Source organism: Thalia democratica, chromosome 5 (genome assembly GCF_965202585.1).
Source record: "Thalia democratica chromosome 5, ktThaDemo2.hap1.1, whole genome shotgun sequence".
In the NCBI taxonomy this organism is placed as follows: domain Eukaryota; kingdom Metazoa; phylum Chordata; class Thaliacea; order Salpida; family Salpidae; genus Thalia; species Thalia democratica.
The window spans coordinates 67370791-67388968 of NC_139169.1; the positions used below are offsets into that span (position 1 = coordinate 67370791).

Here is an 18178-nt window from a genome sequence, read left to right on the forward strand (position 1 = left end):
ATTAGATAAGAAAAGGTGAATTTATGTTAGATTAAAAGGCAACAAGTTTTTATTTAATTTGATTTTAAATTATTACAATTGTTTTCAAAAGAATTACATTGTTTTATTTACAGTAAGTTGTTAAACATTTATTATTTAAAAATAGTAGAATAAACCATTTTAAATAAAAAGTGTAGAAATCTTATTTTGACTCTATAAAATAATCTGTGTTATTTATTATGTAAAACTGTAGTTATTTCATATTGGTTAGAATTAAATCAAGTGTTACTACTATCTTAAGTTCAAAACAACTTGTTATTTTTTGCATAGAACTTGTAAATATCTTAGTCGGGACAAAAATTTGGGGAAATAAAACTTATGCTACAGAAGATTTAATTATATATTTTTCAAGACTTACCACATTAGGACAAAGTTGTATATCAGCAGTTATTGAAGAATCGTATGTATCAACTCCTTTGTATAAGCAAGTGTCATTTCTGTTATCAGAAACTTTTATTTTTAGTATAAAAGGTTGTGAGTCACCAGCTCTTACAAACAGATAAAACTCATTGTCCTGTACGTAAAAAAATAACATTTTTATTATAAAACATTTTTATACAAAAACACTTATTCTCAATAGATATTCTCTATAAAACTATACTCTTTATTTTGGTATTTATAAAGAATACATATCTTTATTTAACTTTAAAGAACTTAACTACATTTATAAAACGAATAATGTTTACTATTATAGTATAAAACAAGTCTATTAGTACAATAAAACTAGGTATATTTCAAACTATTTTCTTCATTAGTTACATTGCAAAAAATATAAATACTACTCAAAACAAAAGCATTTTAAAAACATGTACAAAACTCACTGCTTGTGTTGTATTAAACTCTTTCGCAACGAAGTCGTTAGTTACTTCTAAAGCGTTTTTTACATCATCCCCAACAAAATAACCATTTACATCTGATACGTAAATTCCTGAAATTTCTTCAAAACTCTTCGAGTCTCCAAGCGTAAGCAGCTGTAAATAAAGACTTCTTCAAGCTAATAATTTGTAAAAATACGTAACAATGGGTGTCAAATAAGTAATTTTATTTTTATACCTTTAAATGTAAAGTTTATCATTTATATCACATTTTTAATAAACTTTTTTATGCTTTATCAAAAAAAATCTTCAAAAAAACACTCATAACTAAATATAAAATCATTTAATTAAACCAAAAAAGGCAAACATCTTTTACCGAGAGTCTTAAAAAGTATATAAACATAGTTACAATTCGTTTTTAGTCTAATAAATCTAAAACTTACAGAAACAAATGTAACAGCAAAAGTTGTTAACAATATTTTCATTTAAATGTAAAGTTTCTATTAAAAAATATTAAGTTTTAATAAATTTTCAAAATCTTTTCTAAATTAACTAGTGTTTATTACAATTAAAGCATACTCAACATTAAGCTTAACTTTAAATTTTTTTTTGTTCTTTTCTGTACCCTGAGAAATTAAACTTAACTTAATCCTTTTAAACATTTTAATAAGTTATACTGAACAAAGTTACAAAAATAATTAATTAAGTTTTTGATGTGAATTTAATTTAAATAAAAACTTTCTTTTTGTAATAAAACTTTTAACTGTCAAGTTTGCTAAATTTATCTAACATGATACAAGTTAGACCTTTAACTTAAGTAAGTCTGAAATTAAAAACTGTTAATTAGTGTTAAATATATTTTAAATTATTTATTTGTACATTTTTTAACATTTTTAATTATTTTATTATTTTTAAGATTAACTTTGTTGTATTAAAAAAAGCTGTACGAATTAAAATTGTTTTAAAACTAATCTTTTAAAACTAGTCCTATTGTCAACAACAATTAATAGCTTTATTTAACATACTTTAATAATTAATTTCACTTTGTGTAGCTTTTTTAATTAATTTAAAATGTAGTCAATTCTTCAGCGTTAAGTAATCTTACTTTTCATATAAAAATACAAAACAGTTAAACAAATACCTTAAATAAAAGTTTTTAGAATTAATCTATACAACTAACATAAGTTAAAACTTTGTATAACTAAACCTTGATTATTACTTTTATTTTATATAAATATGACTACTTTGTATACTAAAATCTTTGTTTACTCTTTGTAACGCTTATAAAGCTTTGTAATACTTTGTAAAGCTTTGTATATTATATCAAATGCAAAACTAAATTAATAAAAACCAAAATCAATTTAATAAAACTTTACTATCTTAGTTGAATAAGACATTTACCTGCAATAAACAATCAAAGACGGCTATACTATAACTAATTAACTAATTTATTAGATGTGATATAGATTAATAAATAAATGTTATTCACTATCTGAAACACATTCATTGGTTATAATTAGTCATAGTACAGTTTATTAAGTAGAAACCTCTATCATGCGATTGTTTGTTTAGCGTGCAAAAATTTGTTTAAACAACTAACAAAAAGTTTTTTATAACAAATCTGAAAACAGTTTAATTTCAGTACGGTCTTGTATTAAAAAAAAAATTCATAAAAGTTTCTAAAGTTATGCAACCCGTCAAGATTTATTTTCTGAAGGTTCTGTTCGCAAAAAAGCTTCTTTTAAAACTTTTCGCAATTGTCTACAAATGTTTTTAAATTTACTTTTAAATAATAACAAGTTAAAAAAAATTCGTTATGATGTTTTAATAAAAACTAAATGTATGTCTATTTTTGATTCTAAAACGACTAAGTTTAGTATTTTTTAATATAAATCTCGGGTATAACGTTATTAAAATGTTTTATAAAATATAAAAGAAAATAATAAAGTATATTATTATAAATTTGGAAATTTATATGTTTGTGAGATAAGTAACTAGTTATTTATAGTTTTTTAGTTATTAGCATATTATTTCTAATTTAAACTAAAATAGCAGTTTTACAATGAAGGAACAATGTATTTTTAAGTTTACAAAATAATACTTCTTTAAAGAGTTTTCGTAATTTTTTTTTTCATTTTGTTAAAACTTGTGTGTGCTGTAGAAGTATTTACCTAGTTTTAGTTATGTTTTGTATTACAGACTTTATCGTTCTTGTAATTAGTTTGTGACTAAACTCAACAAAAAAGATATATCTATTTACGATAAAGTTAAGCTGATTTGAATCAAAAATGCCTGTGATTAAATGCCCTCTTGAGAGTTGCACATATGAAACACCAGACGTCGATGCTTCTGTAGTTGCCTCTTTGCTTATCATTCACAACAATGTACACATTAATGCAAATTCTTCAAAACCAAAGCTTCCAAAGATGAACCGTCCTCGAATAGGGACAGACTGCAGTTAAGAGGGTTGGAACATATTTGTACAAAAGTAAACTATTTTTAAAGATAGCATGGAGATGACAGATGTAGAAAAACGCCGTCAACTTTACCAGTGCTGTGAGGAAGATTTAGGCGATGCTATTCTGAAAGGACATGAAGATGTTGTAAATTTAAGTGAGCAAGAGCTTTTAAGGATGATCAAGCAGCTTGCAGTTATTCCTGTTTCAGTTGTTGTACGACGTTCAGACTTTCTTAGTGAAAGACAGGATTTGACTGAAAACACTAGAACATTTGCTGTCCGTTTAAAGGGAAAAGCCAGTACATGCTCGTACACATGTAAATGCCCAAAGGATGGCTGTAATCAAATGATGGATTTTACAGACATAATTTTTAAAGATGTCATGGTAACAGGTTTAGCCGATGAGGATATCCGTAAAGAGGTGCTAAGATGTTAATTGTTGTATATAAGTTTCACAAATACGTAGCAATATATATCCACAAATTTTCAATTTTAATTAATCTAATTAAATAACAATTTGTTTACATAATTTCATTCAAACTTACTTATATACTAGTACAGGGGTCGGCAAACTGCGGCCCGCGGGCCAAATGCGGCCCGCGAAGAGTAAATCAGCGGCCCGCGAGCACGTTTATTTTTTGAATGGAATGCGGCCCGCGAAAGAAAATTTTGTGGCCCGCGAGCACATGAATGTGGCCCGCTGAGCAAAAATATATTTTAAGTTAAATTTTTTTCGTTAATCTGGTTTAATTTGATGAATTTTGTTATAAGTTCCTGTATAAAATTTTTAAATAGTTAACAGACTTTAATGCTATAGCTTAATATGTGAAAAAGACAGACTTTCAGTCTAACAAGTTTTTTTTTTCTCAGTTTCACAATTGCTTTCTTCTTACAGTAAGTATTAATTGCTTACTTCTAGCAAGTAATTATATGAAAAAAAGTGTAAAGATTGCTTAGTTTTTGTAAGTTAATTATATAAAACCTATTAAGTAAATAAACCAAATGCAAATGATTTCCATTTTGACATAAGTGTTGCATAGTAATTAATAAAAATGTTATTTCTTTACAATTTAGGTATTATGTTAAACATTTATTTTATACCTAAGTTTCTTTTATAGATATCTTATCACTATAAGTCAAACTTGAGTGTGCATAAAAGCATTTAAAAAAACAAAATCATAAGAAATAAGGTTTATTTTATTGTAGTCTTGATACTTTTTGATTTTTAAAAAGTTTTATTTGCACTTTAAATAAATTTCTATGTACACCAATTAACAAACGTGCTCATCTTTTTACTCAATATAACTTTTGTCTCAATCGTAAGTTTAGTTTATGTATAACTTACTAACATTATTGTTTCTACATGTAATGGCTAAGTGTGTACAGACACAATTAAAACAGTGTGTATGACATATATTAAAATAGTTTTTGTTAGGCATGCATTATTATTTTTAAACAATGTTTTATGGCAAAATAAGTTAATTTGTTTGTGTTGCATATGCATACTAATATACACAATCCTTGTTTTTTGGAACTACGTGTTTAATAAAAATTAGATTTAGGGATGGTAAATTTATTAAGATGTACTTTGTTAATAAAAAAAATCACAATTCAAAACTATTTGAATATTTCAAATATCAGGCCAATTTAGTCTGTTTTTTTTAGATTTTGACTTAAATTATTTTTTGTATACGAAAATATCAGACTAGTATTTTGTCACTCAGGCTAGCTTTTTTGCTTTAAATAGTTACAAATTAAACTTATGATTTATGTTTTGTTTAATTCACAGTGTTGGTTTGAATTATAACATGTGTTAAATTTTAAATTTTGAAGCTGATATAGTTTGAAATATTATTTACATTATTGTATACATATAAGTGTGAAAAATCAGTGTTACCAAAAACCTTAAATTCCAGAAAAGCTTGGAGTTTGAAAATTTATGCTTAAAAAATCTAGAAAAAGCTTGAATTTGAGCATTTTTGAAAAGACCTGGAATTTTAAACATTTTTTACATGTAAAGTAATGAAATCTTGATATGAAACAAAAAGTTTACTATAATAATGTTTTTTATTAAAAACACATTCAATTAGCTAAACATTATCTTTTTGATACTGATATGTTTTATAAGACAGTTATTTTTACTTTATATTTGATTTTATACTAAAAACATAAAAAACAATTGTACTTTCAAAAGCTTTATATTGGTGCCTTGCACCTTTGCTTTTAAAATGTATTGTTCTGCTTTGCATTGGAATTAAACCTAGAGATTCTTCTAAAATGTCAAAGTTAGTTAAAACAACTCTATGCAAAATTCTCAGATAAACTATTATTGTTGTATTAGTGCTCTCATCTTAACAGACTAATTAAAGTCCTAATTTAACTTATGCGGCTTTAAAATCTTCAGACATTTTCTAAACACGACTTCTTGTTTTCATTGATGATAAACAAAAATTTTTCTTTACCGCCAACATAAATTATTTAGAAATTAAAGTTCTAAATGGTTTATTCTTTTTAGTAAATAGTTTTGCTGCTTCATAGCTTGCCTTAACAGTTTCTTCGATCAGTTAGTAGTTACTTAAGATAATCATGTGCTTCGTTGGAACTGACTTTAGCGATTTGTTTTATATTTGGTTTCTCGCAATAACTCCTAATTACCGTTTTTTAATTCTTATAGTTGGTCTTATATTTATCATGTACGCTTTTGAAATGCATTGTTTTTATTCAAATAAAGAATTGCTATAATGCTCAATAAAAATAAGTTTTTCTATTTTATTAATGGCTTGATAAACGTTTATACTTTTGTTAAGAATTTTTGATAAACCTATTTGTCCATTCAAACTAAATTATGATATTTTTTTGCTGTATATGTTATTCACTGTTAATAAGTTTGTTATTTCTTTATTTTAAACAGTGTTGACAAACAAACAGGCATGTTTAAAAATTTTTAAAACTCAGATTAGGTTAAACCTGTTTAAGAATTTTTTTTTAAACTCAGGTGTGTGTCATACTTTTATTTTAAACACTTTGAATAAGTCTACGAATTATAAGAATAGTTTTAATGACTGTAATGTAAATTACTAGTTATTATTTTTTTGTCATCTTAAATGTTGTGTACTTTATTATAATGACGATAATTTAATTAGGTATTTAAGCTTGATTAACAGGGTGTTTTTAGCTTTTTGAAATTTTAATAAACTTATGATTGTTTAATATATCTTAAATGTTTTTGCTTTTAAAGTGACAACCATATAGCAAACTAGTTTATTACTAATAAGATACTTTGTTAAAGTATTCGAGAATTATTTATGTTAATATACTTTTTTTTAGCTTTGTACAATACAAATAGGTGTTATTTTTTTTAATTAGGTATTAAATGAGTTTTTTAAAGAGAGTAAGCTATTTAAGACAAAATTTTTTTTTTTTTTTTTAAATATGAAAAAAGGGTTAAAAAGATAAAAATTGTATAAAAGTACCCATAATTGTTTTTAAAGCTCGGTTTCTATAGAGAGCTAGGTTGTAAGTAAAATTAAAAAACATTAAATCTACCTTACTAAGTCCTTAAGAAAGTACACAGTTTATTTAGACTTAGGGATATTAGTCAATGTGAGTTTTATTCTAATAATTTATTATAATTTAAATAGGCATTTTATGTATAGCAAAAAGTTATTTAGGTTAATAAAGTGATTAAAAGAAAGACTTTCTCTAGTATGACTAAAACAAAAATATTATTCAAATGTCACTAAAACTAAAACTGCGGCCTGCGAAGACGTAAAAATTTGAAATTTGGCCCGCGAACACCAACTACCTGACGACCCCTGTACTAGTACATCTTACTAGCTATTGTAATTCATTTTGCTTATATTGGATGTTTATTTTATTTTATATTTTTCATAGCCTTTGATTTCAAATCGATCAAACAAATAACTTAAGCTTCAAAATTAGGGTTTTTTTGTAATATAAACTGCAGTTCTCTTAACTTTAAAACGTTTAGGTGTATAAATAAGATAAAAAAAATTTAACTTCAAGCTTTTTTTTACATAAAATATGTAAACTACAAATAACAACTTAAAAGCATTTATTCTCTTATTTTTTAAATTTTATTATTTATTAAACTCCTTTGTTTATTAAAGCATTTTGTTGTTTAACAAAAATATATAACCGCAATACTATATATTGGTTCAACAGGTTCCATAGTGTGGCGGTTATCACGTCTGCTTTACGCGCAGAAGGTCGCGGGTTCGTGCCCCGCTGGAACCATTTTCATCTTTTTAATATTAACTCATAATCTGTGCTAGCTCCAGATATTCATTTCGATCAAAAGACATAACAACCTTTTTGAAGGGTAAGCGTTGGGATTAAAAGATTGAATGTTGCGTTTTAGCAGTTTAATCTACGCATGCAAAATTGACACTCCATACAAATCTTTAAAACTACTTTACAAACTAAACTTTGAGCCGTTTAATGTACACATTTTTTTTAATAAAACTTCTAGTAAAATAAGATAACTGTTCATTTATGTTTTCACATTTAGGGTATTAGTCTGAAATATTCTTTAATTTGGAAATTTTTAAGCATTCGGACATTTAACTTAGATTCCAAACTAAAATAAAATAAAAAGTGCTCCTGGTGAGGCTCGAACTCACAACCTCCGCATTTCTCCGATACTATCATATAAGTACGGCGCGCTAACCGATTGCGCCACAGGAGCTACGCATGTTGCTAGGCAACTATTGTTTTTAAATCATTTGTTGTATGAATGAACAGTGTTTGATTTTAAAGCATGTAAACATGTTTTTTAAATAGCATGAGTTACTTTAGTGAGTATAAAACGCTTAAAAAGTGTTCTTTATAACATTAGGCATCAGTAAAACCAAAAGTATTATGCAAATAGATTAAATTTTTCTATACTGCTTAATAGCATTCTTGTAAAAACATTTGTAGAAATATATATACATGTATAAAAATTATGTTAGATGTTTAAATTTGTTAAAGTATATACTTGATGCTTTATAAATGAAACAGAGCAAATATATTTATTTAGATAAAAACTAATATTGTTTAACAGCTTGAGATTACAATGTATATTACACTATTGTACAACAATGAAAATTACATTACAGTTTGAATTTTTTATATACTTATCTAACACTTGAAGCCTTTCTTAAGTCCTTTTCAAAAGTTTTATTTAAAGTGTAAGTAATGTTTTAAATTGGTTACAAATATGAAATTCTAATTGGTTATGAAGTAGTTATGCAAGGTTATAAAAAACTACTTCATAATAATCAAATAAATCATTTAATTTTTGCTGACCAAAATCTTATTTTATATAACATCTCACATATTTTTTTCTCATTTATATATATATCAACTTTAATCCAGTTAATAAATATTTTGATAAGGTAGGTTAATTTGTTCTAAATTTTAGCTTAAAAAAAATTATTCTAGTATTTATACCAGGGGCGTGTCGAGACATTTTTCAAAGGGGTTCACAACTTTTTTGTTCTTAATTTGCCGCTTAAGTACGCATTTCTTAGGTATGTACTGCAATTTAAGCACGCATTGATGCGTACTACGCAAAATTTAGCCGAAAAACTCTGTGTTTAAAATGCTTTTTACTGCTAAACAGATAGAAATTTATAGATTAAATAAAAAACATATAAGTAGTAATAAAATTTCATATTTTTTTTTATTCATTATAATGTATTAAATTTAGATAAATCAAAACTAAAAGAACCCAAACAAAGTTATGAACTTACAAATTGTATATCAAAATTTGTTATTTTATTTCTTCAACTGTTACAGACATAACTAACTTACTCTCTAAAGAATTCTAGGTTTCTAAATTTCTTCCAGGTTTTTAAAAGTACACATTTTTGTTTGTATTTTGAGTTTAAAGTTAAGTTTAAGGTAAGAAACTGTGTGAGACAGTTTTAAAACATTGGAAAAATACTGTAAACCTACTTTGAATTTGTTTTTTAATAAAAAAAAATTGATGATGACAACATTTTTTCGTTTATATGATAAATTTTTTTGAGTCAAATCGAAATTTTACTGCTGAAAATGTGAAAATTCTTAATATTCCAGGTTTTTTCAGGTTTATTTAGTGATATTTGTTCAAAATTCCAGGTTATTTTCAAAATTTTCAAAATTTTCAAAATTCCAAGTTTATTTTGCCTATACTGTCAAATTCCAGGTTTTTCCAGGATTCCATGTAAAGTGGCAACCCTGAAAATTAACCTTTTTATCAGGAAACAATATTATAAAATATTTAAAACTAGAATATATTTTTACAAAGAGAACTTCAATTTTGATTCAAATGTTAGCAAAGATGGAGTTCTTACATTTTTTTTTTTAATTTTAACCTTTTTACATTTAGATATCTGTTTTTAATAAAAATATTTATTTCAATTAATTCAATCTATAAAATTTGAAATTTCACTAAATATACAATAACATATACAAAAATAAAACAACTTAAATAAAAATTGAAATTTCACTTAAAAAAATGTTTAGACTTATAGAATTAAATTAAAACATCTTTAAATTATTATTAAATGTTTGCCTTATGGTGCAGGGATTTTGATTATGGTTTTGAAATCTCTCAAAGTTGAAAACTTGAAAAAATCAAGAATAAACTTTGTGGCAAACAGATATACAAATATAAAAGAGCTTAAATAAAAATATAAAATAACATTAAATGATATAAGATTAAATTGCTCGGGTGGTGTACTACATTTTTATTTGAAATAATGATAGTGATTTTGAAAACTCTCTGAATTGAACTTTTTAAGGTTTAAAAGCTTCACACAACATTATTATATACAATTTACTAAGTAAAATAAAACTTTAGTGATTATATTGGACATTTTTTAAGTAAAATTGTACCTACTAGTTCAAAAACAAGTTTTAATCAAAAGTTATTCAGACTAAGTAACAATTTTTAATGGAAACTAAAAGCATCTTAGTAAAATGTTTCCTAGAAGAAAATTGCAACTTTAAAACTTTTACCTGTTATGATGTCACAATTAAAATTTTATTTAAAATCTATTTCAGCTGGGCAAAAACGAGCATTTTTTGTTTAGAAAACTTAATAATCTTTCATTGTTATAAATTCAACATTCTTTATTCAATGTTTATCAAATAACCGAAAAAAAGTCAATAAACAACGTTTTTAGTGATATTCTAAGAATCCTTTTTTCTTCTTTCTTTTTCAGGGGTTCACAGTAAATAAGAAACCACTCAAAACACGCCCCTGACTCCTACTGAACTTAAACACAAAAACCATCTAACGGAAAAATAGCTTTACTAACGACAATTTATTTTATGGTTTAATTTTTACTTGTATACTTATCTTATATACTTGTTTTCTATTTATTTTCTATAAAAAACAAACTTTCTTTCAGTCTTTTTGCCTCTTTTATCTCATCATTAAATTTTCTATCCTTCAGAAACCTCTAACATTTAATAATAATTTAAAGATGTTTTAATTTAATTCTATAAGTCTAAACATTTTTTTAAGTGAAATTTCAATTTTTATTTAAGTTGTTTTATTTTTGTATATGTTATTGTATATTTAGTGAAATTTCAAATTTTATAGATTGAATTAATTGAAATAAATATTTTTATTAAAAACAGATATCTAAATGTAAAAAGGTTAAAATTAAAAAAAAAATGTAAGAACTCCATCTTTGCTAACATTTGAATCAAAATTGAAGTTCTCTTTGTAAAAATATATTCTAGTTTTAAATATTTTATAATATTGTTTCCTGATAAAAAGGTTAATTTTCAGGGTTGCCACTTTACATGGAATCCTGGAAAAACCTGGAATTTGACAGTATAGGCAAAATAAACTTGGAATTTTGAAAATTTTGAAAATTTTGAAAATAACCTGGAATTTTGAACAAATATCACTAAATAAACCTGAAAAAACCTGGAATATTAAGAATTTTCACATTTTCAGCAGTAAAATTTCGATTTGACTCAAAAAAATTTATCATATAAACGAAAAAATGTTGTCATCATCAAATTTTTTTTATTAAAAAACAAATTCAAAGTAGGTTTACAGTATTTTTCCAATGTTTTAAAACTGTCTCACACAGTTTCTTACCTTAAACTTAACTTTAAACTCAAAATACAAACAAAAATGTGTACTTTTAAAAACCTGGAAGAAATTTAGAAACCTAGAATTCTTTAGAGAGTAAGTTAGTTATGTCTGTAACAGTTGAAGAAATAAAATAACAAATTTTGATATACAATTTGTAAGTTCATAACTTTGTTTGGGTTCTTTTAGTTTTGATTTATCTAAATTTAATACATTATAATGAATGAAAAAAATTTAAATTTTTATTACTACTTATATGTTTTTTATTTAATCTATAAATTTCTATCTGTTTAGCAGTAAAAAGCATTTTAAACACAGAGTTTTTCGGCTAAATTTTGCGTAGTACGCATCAATGCGTGCTTAAATTGCAGTACATACCTAAGAAATGCGTACTTAAGCGGCAAATTAAGAACAAAAAAGTTGTGAACCCCTTTGAAAAATGTCTCGACACGCCCCTGGTATAAATACTAGAATAATTTTTTTTAAGCTAAAATTTAGAACAAATTAACCTACCTTATCAAAATATTTATTAACTGGATTAAAGTTGATATATATATAAATGAGAAAAAAATATGTGAGATGTTTATAAAATAAGATTTTGGTCAGTAAAAATTAAATGATTTATTTGATTATTATGAAGTAGTTTATTATAACCTTGCATAACTACTTCATAACCAATTAGAATTTCATATTTGTAACCAATTTAAAACATTACTTACACTTTAAATAAAACTTTTGAAAAGGACTTAAGAAAGGCTTCAAGTGTTAGATAAGTATATAAAAAATTCAAACTGTAATGTAATTTTCATTGTTGTACAATAGTGTAATATACATTGTAATCTCAAGCTGTTAAACAATATTAGTTTTTATCTAAATAAATATATTTGCTCTGTTTCATTTATAAAGCATCAAGTATATACTTTAACAAATTTAAACATCTAACATAATTTTTATACATGTATATATATTTCTACAAATGTTTTTACAAGAATGCTATTAAGCAGTATAGAAAAATTTAATCTATTTGCATAATACTTTTGGTTTTACTGATGCCTAATGTTATAAAGAACACTTTTTAAGCGTTTTATACTCACTAAAGTAACTCATGCTATTTAAAAAACATGTTTACATGCTTTAAAATCAAACACTGTTCATTCATACAACAAATGATTTAAAAACAATAGTTGCCTAGCAACATGCGTAGCTCCTGTGGCGCAATCGGTTAGCGCGCCGTACTTATATGATAGTATCGGAGAAATGCGGAGGTTGTGAGTTCGAGCCTCACCAGGAGCACTTTTTATTTTATTTTAGTTTGGAATCTAAGTTAAATGTCCGAATGCTTAAAAATTTCCAAATTAAAGAATATTTCAGACTAATACCCTAAATGTGAAAACATAAATGAACAGTTATCTTATTTTACTAGAAGTTTTATTAAAAAAAATGTGTACATTAAACGGCTCAAAGTTTAGTTTGTAAAGTAGTTTTAAAGATTTGTATGGAGTGTCAATTTTGCATGCGTAGATTAAACTGCTAAAACGCAACATTCAATCTTTTAATCCCAACGCTTACCCTTCAAAAAGGTTGTTATGTCTTTTGATCGAAATGAATATCTGGAGCTAGCACAGATTATGAGTTAATATTAAAAAGATGAAAATGGTTCCAGCGGGGCACGAACCCGCGACCTTCTGCGGACTGTTGAACCAATATATAGTGTTGCGGTTATAGATTTTTGTTAATCAACAAAATGCTTTAATAAACAAAGGAGTTTAATAAATAATAAAATTTAAAAAATAAGAGAATAAATGCTTTTAAGTTGTTATTTGTAGTTTACATAATTTATGTAAAAAAAAGCTTGAAATTAATTTTTTTTTATCTTATTTATACACCTAAACGTTTTAAAGTTAATAGAACTGCAGTTTATATTACAAAAAAACCCTAATTTTGAAACTTAAGTTATTTGTTTGATCGATTTGAAATCAAAGGCTATGAAAAATATAAAATAAAATAAACATCCAATATAAGCAAAATGAATTACAATAGCTAGTAAGATGTACTAGTATATAAGTAAGTTTGAATGAAATTATGTAAACAAATTGTTATTTAATTAGATTACATTTGCCTTTTTAAAACTTTATTTCTTAATTCCTCGATTTTAAGTTTAATACTCTTAACATTTTCTTCAATTTTTAAACCTTCTTTTATCAACTCATCTTTTTCGGAAAGCAATTTTAGAATTGCTATCTGAGGTTCAACCTGTTCTTTTTTATTGCTAATAGGTTAATAGCCTGTAGAGCTAATTTTTAATAAATCATTTGGAGAATCAGTATGGGTGCTTTCTTTTTCAAATTGTTTATCATCAGTTGCTTCACTCTGATGGGTTAATTGGTGGTTGTGTTTTGGTTTATAACTGTTTTGTTTTTCTCTCTGCTGTTTGTCTCTTATTTTACAATCATTGACAAAATAATATTTTTGTTGAGGCCTCAATTGTAACCTACAGATGTAGGTACCTTTAATATTAAACTTAACTTATACTAAATAATGATACTAATAATACTTAGGCTACTCTATATAAAACTAGGCATGACATGAGTTAACATATTTTATATAAAGAACAATTGCAAACACTAACAAATATATAAAGAACATCAAACTTAGAAAACACTTTAAATGTGGTCAAAACCTTTACACAAGATTTAATCTAGCAAGAATATACTTTAAGAATGTATAAAACAAAATACGATTTAACTACTTAGAATATAAATAAGAAATACTTATAAAAACAATACTAATCAAAAAAAACTATATATAACATAAGAAAACAATATAAATATTAATTCTTCATTATCACGTTTACTGCAGCAGGCTGTGGCTAGAATCTCTCACTGTCTGTTGTATCAGCTTATTTAAAACATTCCATAACTAAATGTTGCATCAGGGTTTCTGGTATGCACTTTATTTTTCCTTTTGTCAACTGTATTAAACTTGCATCAGTATAAAACTTGACCTTGCCTTGCGAGCTTTCTCTAACGCTTGAATGAACTTTTAGCTCAAAACTTCCAACCAAATCTAAACAGTAATCAAGTGCAACTTGATATCCTGTTACAACGTCATACCTTATTTTGGGTAGTTTTCTTTTAAAATTATATAAAAAAGTTACAAAAGTACATTGCACTGAAAAGTAAATTGAACAATTTTACTTTTAATAATTTTACAAAGCTATTTTACTAGTTTTTGGAGCTTCAGTTTTGTAAACACAAGAATAAGCGGATATGCCTATAAAAAATACTTTTTCTATGTGATTTTTAATTGTAAACAAATACAACCACATGCATAGAAATATTAAGAAAACTTTCTTTTTTAAACTACACTAACAATTATAAAGTGGATCGTTTATAACTTATATTAAATTTTCTTTGAGTCATGAGTTTTTAAACTTATCTACTAAGTTATAAATACAGAAGAATACAAATTAAGTTGTAATTACTAATGATTCTAATATTACATACTTTGAACTTATCTATCATGATACAACAAGATTTCTTCTTTATTATGATTTTCTTATAAAACATACTCGACCAATTAATATTAAAAATTAAAGGCATGTATGTATAAAGTAAGCTAAAATTAGAAAAAATTAACCAATTAAGTTTTAAACTACTCGCAAGATTACTTGCATTTTATTTAAAAACAAAATCTTAGTAAAGTATTAAATAGTTGTAAGCTGTTTATTATAAAAATTTAATTAATGCTTAAAACAAGCCATACGAGTTCTAATTTTTTTTTACTCTTATTTGAAAGCTTAAATTAAATCTGTAAAACTATTCAATTTTAACTATTGCATTCCAGTTGTTAGTAAGTCATATAATAATTTTCAACAAAATTTTGAATTTAAAAATTAAATAAAGTAGTAATCAAAAAACTTATGTTCTAACAAAAATTTTAAAAACTTTTTAATGTTAAGTTAAGAAATACGTGAAATTTATTTTAAATATATCATTTGCTATACAACATAAAACAGAAATTAACTTGATTATTTTTAATTATTTTTTGATATAATTTAACATTTAATGTACTTTAACAGGCAAAAAGTAAAAATTGTGCTAATAAATATGCTTAAATAAGTTGAAAAATGTAGATACATATTTAGTAAGAAGCTTTTTAATTTGAAAAAATATCATGTTTTTTAATTTTAAAAAGTTTACTTAAACTTATTCTATAAAGCAAATAACTAAGTTAAAAATATTGTAGATGAGAAGATTATTAATAACCTTTTCTTTTCAAAATGAACTTAAATATGTTAGCTAATAGAATGTATAGATCAAAATAACGATTTTTCATTATTAATTTTTTTTACTAAAATTATAGTCGACAAATGTCGATAGTTAACTATAATGTCGTGTTAAAACATAGTATATAAGTTTAAAACATAAAACTTTGTGCTTGAAATCTTACAAAAATATTTAATGTTTTGCAAAAAGAGAAAAACGGCTAGAGATATTAAGAGGACCCGCATATGTAGTTTTTATATTTGACAAATATATATAACTTTTTTAGTTTTGGCCGTTTTAGTTTTTTTAAGAATTTTAATTGTCGGAATTTGAATAGTCTTCCACCCCTTGGAATTATAAACACTAATACTGACTCTGTAGACCTAACAATGCTTACGGTGAAGTTGTGTCAATTACGGTAATTGATTTGACTGACACTGAAAAAAAAAGAAAAGAAGTTTGTCATTAAGATAAAAGAAATTTTGAAATACCAGAGATAAAATATTTATTGAGTTTACTGGTAGCTGGCCGGTGTTAAAAAGTAATGAAAATATAAACTTTGTGGATTACAGTTAATTAGTTGTTAAAGATGATACAAATATTCTTGTAAATTTTGTTACTTATCCTTACTTTGAGATAAGGCTACGAATTGATATTGTTGCCAACGATGATATGAAGACTATAAAAGTATGTTCAGTTTTTCATTAACTTAAAAGTAGAAGAGTTTATACAAGTAAATCGTCGAAGAAAAAAGTTTAAAAATGGAAAGTTTAAAATAGTGCTTGTAATATCAACATCAAAGTGGAACACACTAGAAAGTTGCAAAGATTGCATAAAGTACTTAGAAAAACGTTTGAAGTTAATTTCTTTTTCGACTTACTGCTTCAAAACAATGCTCAGTTGTAAATTCTTTAAAAAACGCAACTGAGAAAATTATTTAAGTAATTAATGATGATATTTTAAAAAAATATTAGATAACTTTTTAAACATATTTTCAATTTTTTCTATTTCAAAATTAAAGACTATATATGGTGGTAGTCAAAAAATGAAAACAAGCTCAGCAGAGCATCGGCAACTCAAGCAGAGGTGACTTGAGCACTGGAAACTCGAGCAGGGACAACTCGAGCAGTAGCAACTAAAGCAGGGGCAACTCGGCATCTTTTATATTTTTCATTTAAAGTATAAATTAAAATTTTAGCATGACAAAACATTGTTTTTTTTTTATTAATATTTTTTTTTTAAATTGAGAATTCAATTTTATTTATTGCTGTGTGCATAGGTACTAAAAAAATTAAAGAAATAAATGAGTTATTTTGTAAAATCTAAACAATTTTAGAAGGTTTTTTTAAAAAAAGTTCTGTTCTGGTTCACCTTCTAAAAAAGAGCTAAACATTTTACTTAAAGCAGCTTAAAAAGCAAAAATACTTTTATTGTTTTTTTAAGTTTTGTTTATGGAAAATTTAATTATCAATTGCATTTTTATTAAATCATATGAGATTTAATTACGCAATTTTATATGAAGTAATTCCATATTATATATGTACTATTAACTAACGAAGTATTTCAAAAAAAAAAAAATTAAATCACTTTGAACTTAACTAAGATTGCTTTTATTCAGACGATTTCACGTAACTTAAAATATTAGAATTATTTAGAATTAAAATTTACTAGAAAATAAGAGTGAACCAAATAAAAGTTGAAAACTTTAAGCAACAAAATACATCCTTTTATTCTAATCTAGAGCGAAAATATACTGTATTAGTTTATAAATAGTAGTTTTTATCGGTTTTGAAAAGTAAAAACCTTAGTACTTTTAAAAAATCAAAAAATAATAAGTTACGATTTTTTTTTTAAACCTTTTAATTAAAAAAAAAAAAATTAAAGTTTTATCAGTTGTAAAACTGTTGATAAAAAATGTTTTTCTCACTAAAAAGTTTTAATACCTTGGTACTTTTACGCAAGAAAATCCTTGAAGATCTTTTGTAAAATCACAAGGTTCGTTAGTCCATTCATTCTTATCAACATCATAACAAACCATTGAAGGTGCCAGTCTATAGAAAATAAGAATTCTTCCTCCAATTGATATGACTTCGCTGAACTCAAAGAACTTTGTTCTTTGTTTGATAGTGACAAACTTTTTACATAATTCTTCAAATACTTCATTATGTACTCCTCTAATTGTATCAATAACAAACAGCTTATTCCTCGCCACAACCATACTGTGAAATTTTCTACTTTCAACCATTTTAGGCATAGGTGACCACCTCTTCGCAATGACGTCATAAGACTCGACAGTGTTTAAAGCATTTCTATCGTTATCAACCCCACCTGATACAACAATTATTTCTTTAAATACTCCACAGGCTGAATGTTCTTTTTCTTCAGTCATTCTTGGAACAAGTTTCCATTTTTTACTTGTTGTGTTAAATTGCAAACAAGTATTGAGAGCGTTCAAAGATTGACTATTATCCTTTTGAGTACCTCCAAAAACAAAGAT

At 25.0% G+C, this 18178-nt stretch overlaps 3 non-coding genes across 3 annotated transcripts; 2 read left to right on the forward strand and 1 right to left on the reverse strand.

Moving 5' to 3' along the window:
- Positions 1-7496: 7496 nt before the first annotated feature.
- On the forward strand, positions 7497-7569 carry Trnav-uac (transfer RNA valine (anticodon UAC)). Its single transcript has one exon. It is a non-coding gene; the product is annotated as a tRNA-Val (tRNA).
- Positions 7570-7930: 361 nt separating this feature from the next.
- On the reverse strand, positions 7931-8020 carry Trnai-uau (transfer RNA isoleucine (anticodon UAU)). Its single transcript is given in 2 exon segments — positions 7931-7966; positions 7983-8020. It is a non-coding gene; the product is annotated as a tRNA-Ile (tRNA).
- Positions 8021-12616: 4596 nt separating this feature from the next.
- Positions 12617-12706, forward strand: Trnai-uau (transfer RNA isoleucine (anticodon UAU)). Its single transcript is given in 2 exon segments — positions 12617-12654; positions 12671-12706. It is a non-coding gene; the product is annotated as a tRNA-Ile (tRNA).
- Positions 12707-18178: the final 5472 nt, after the last annotated feature.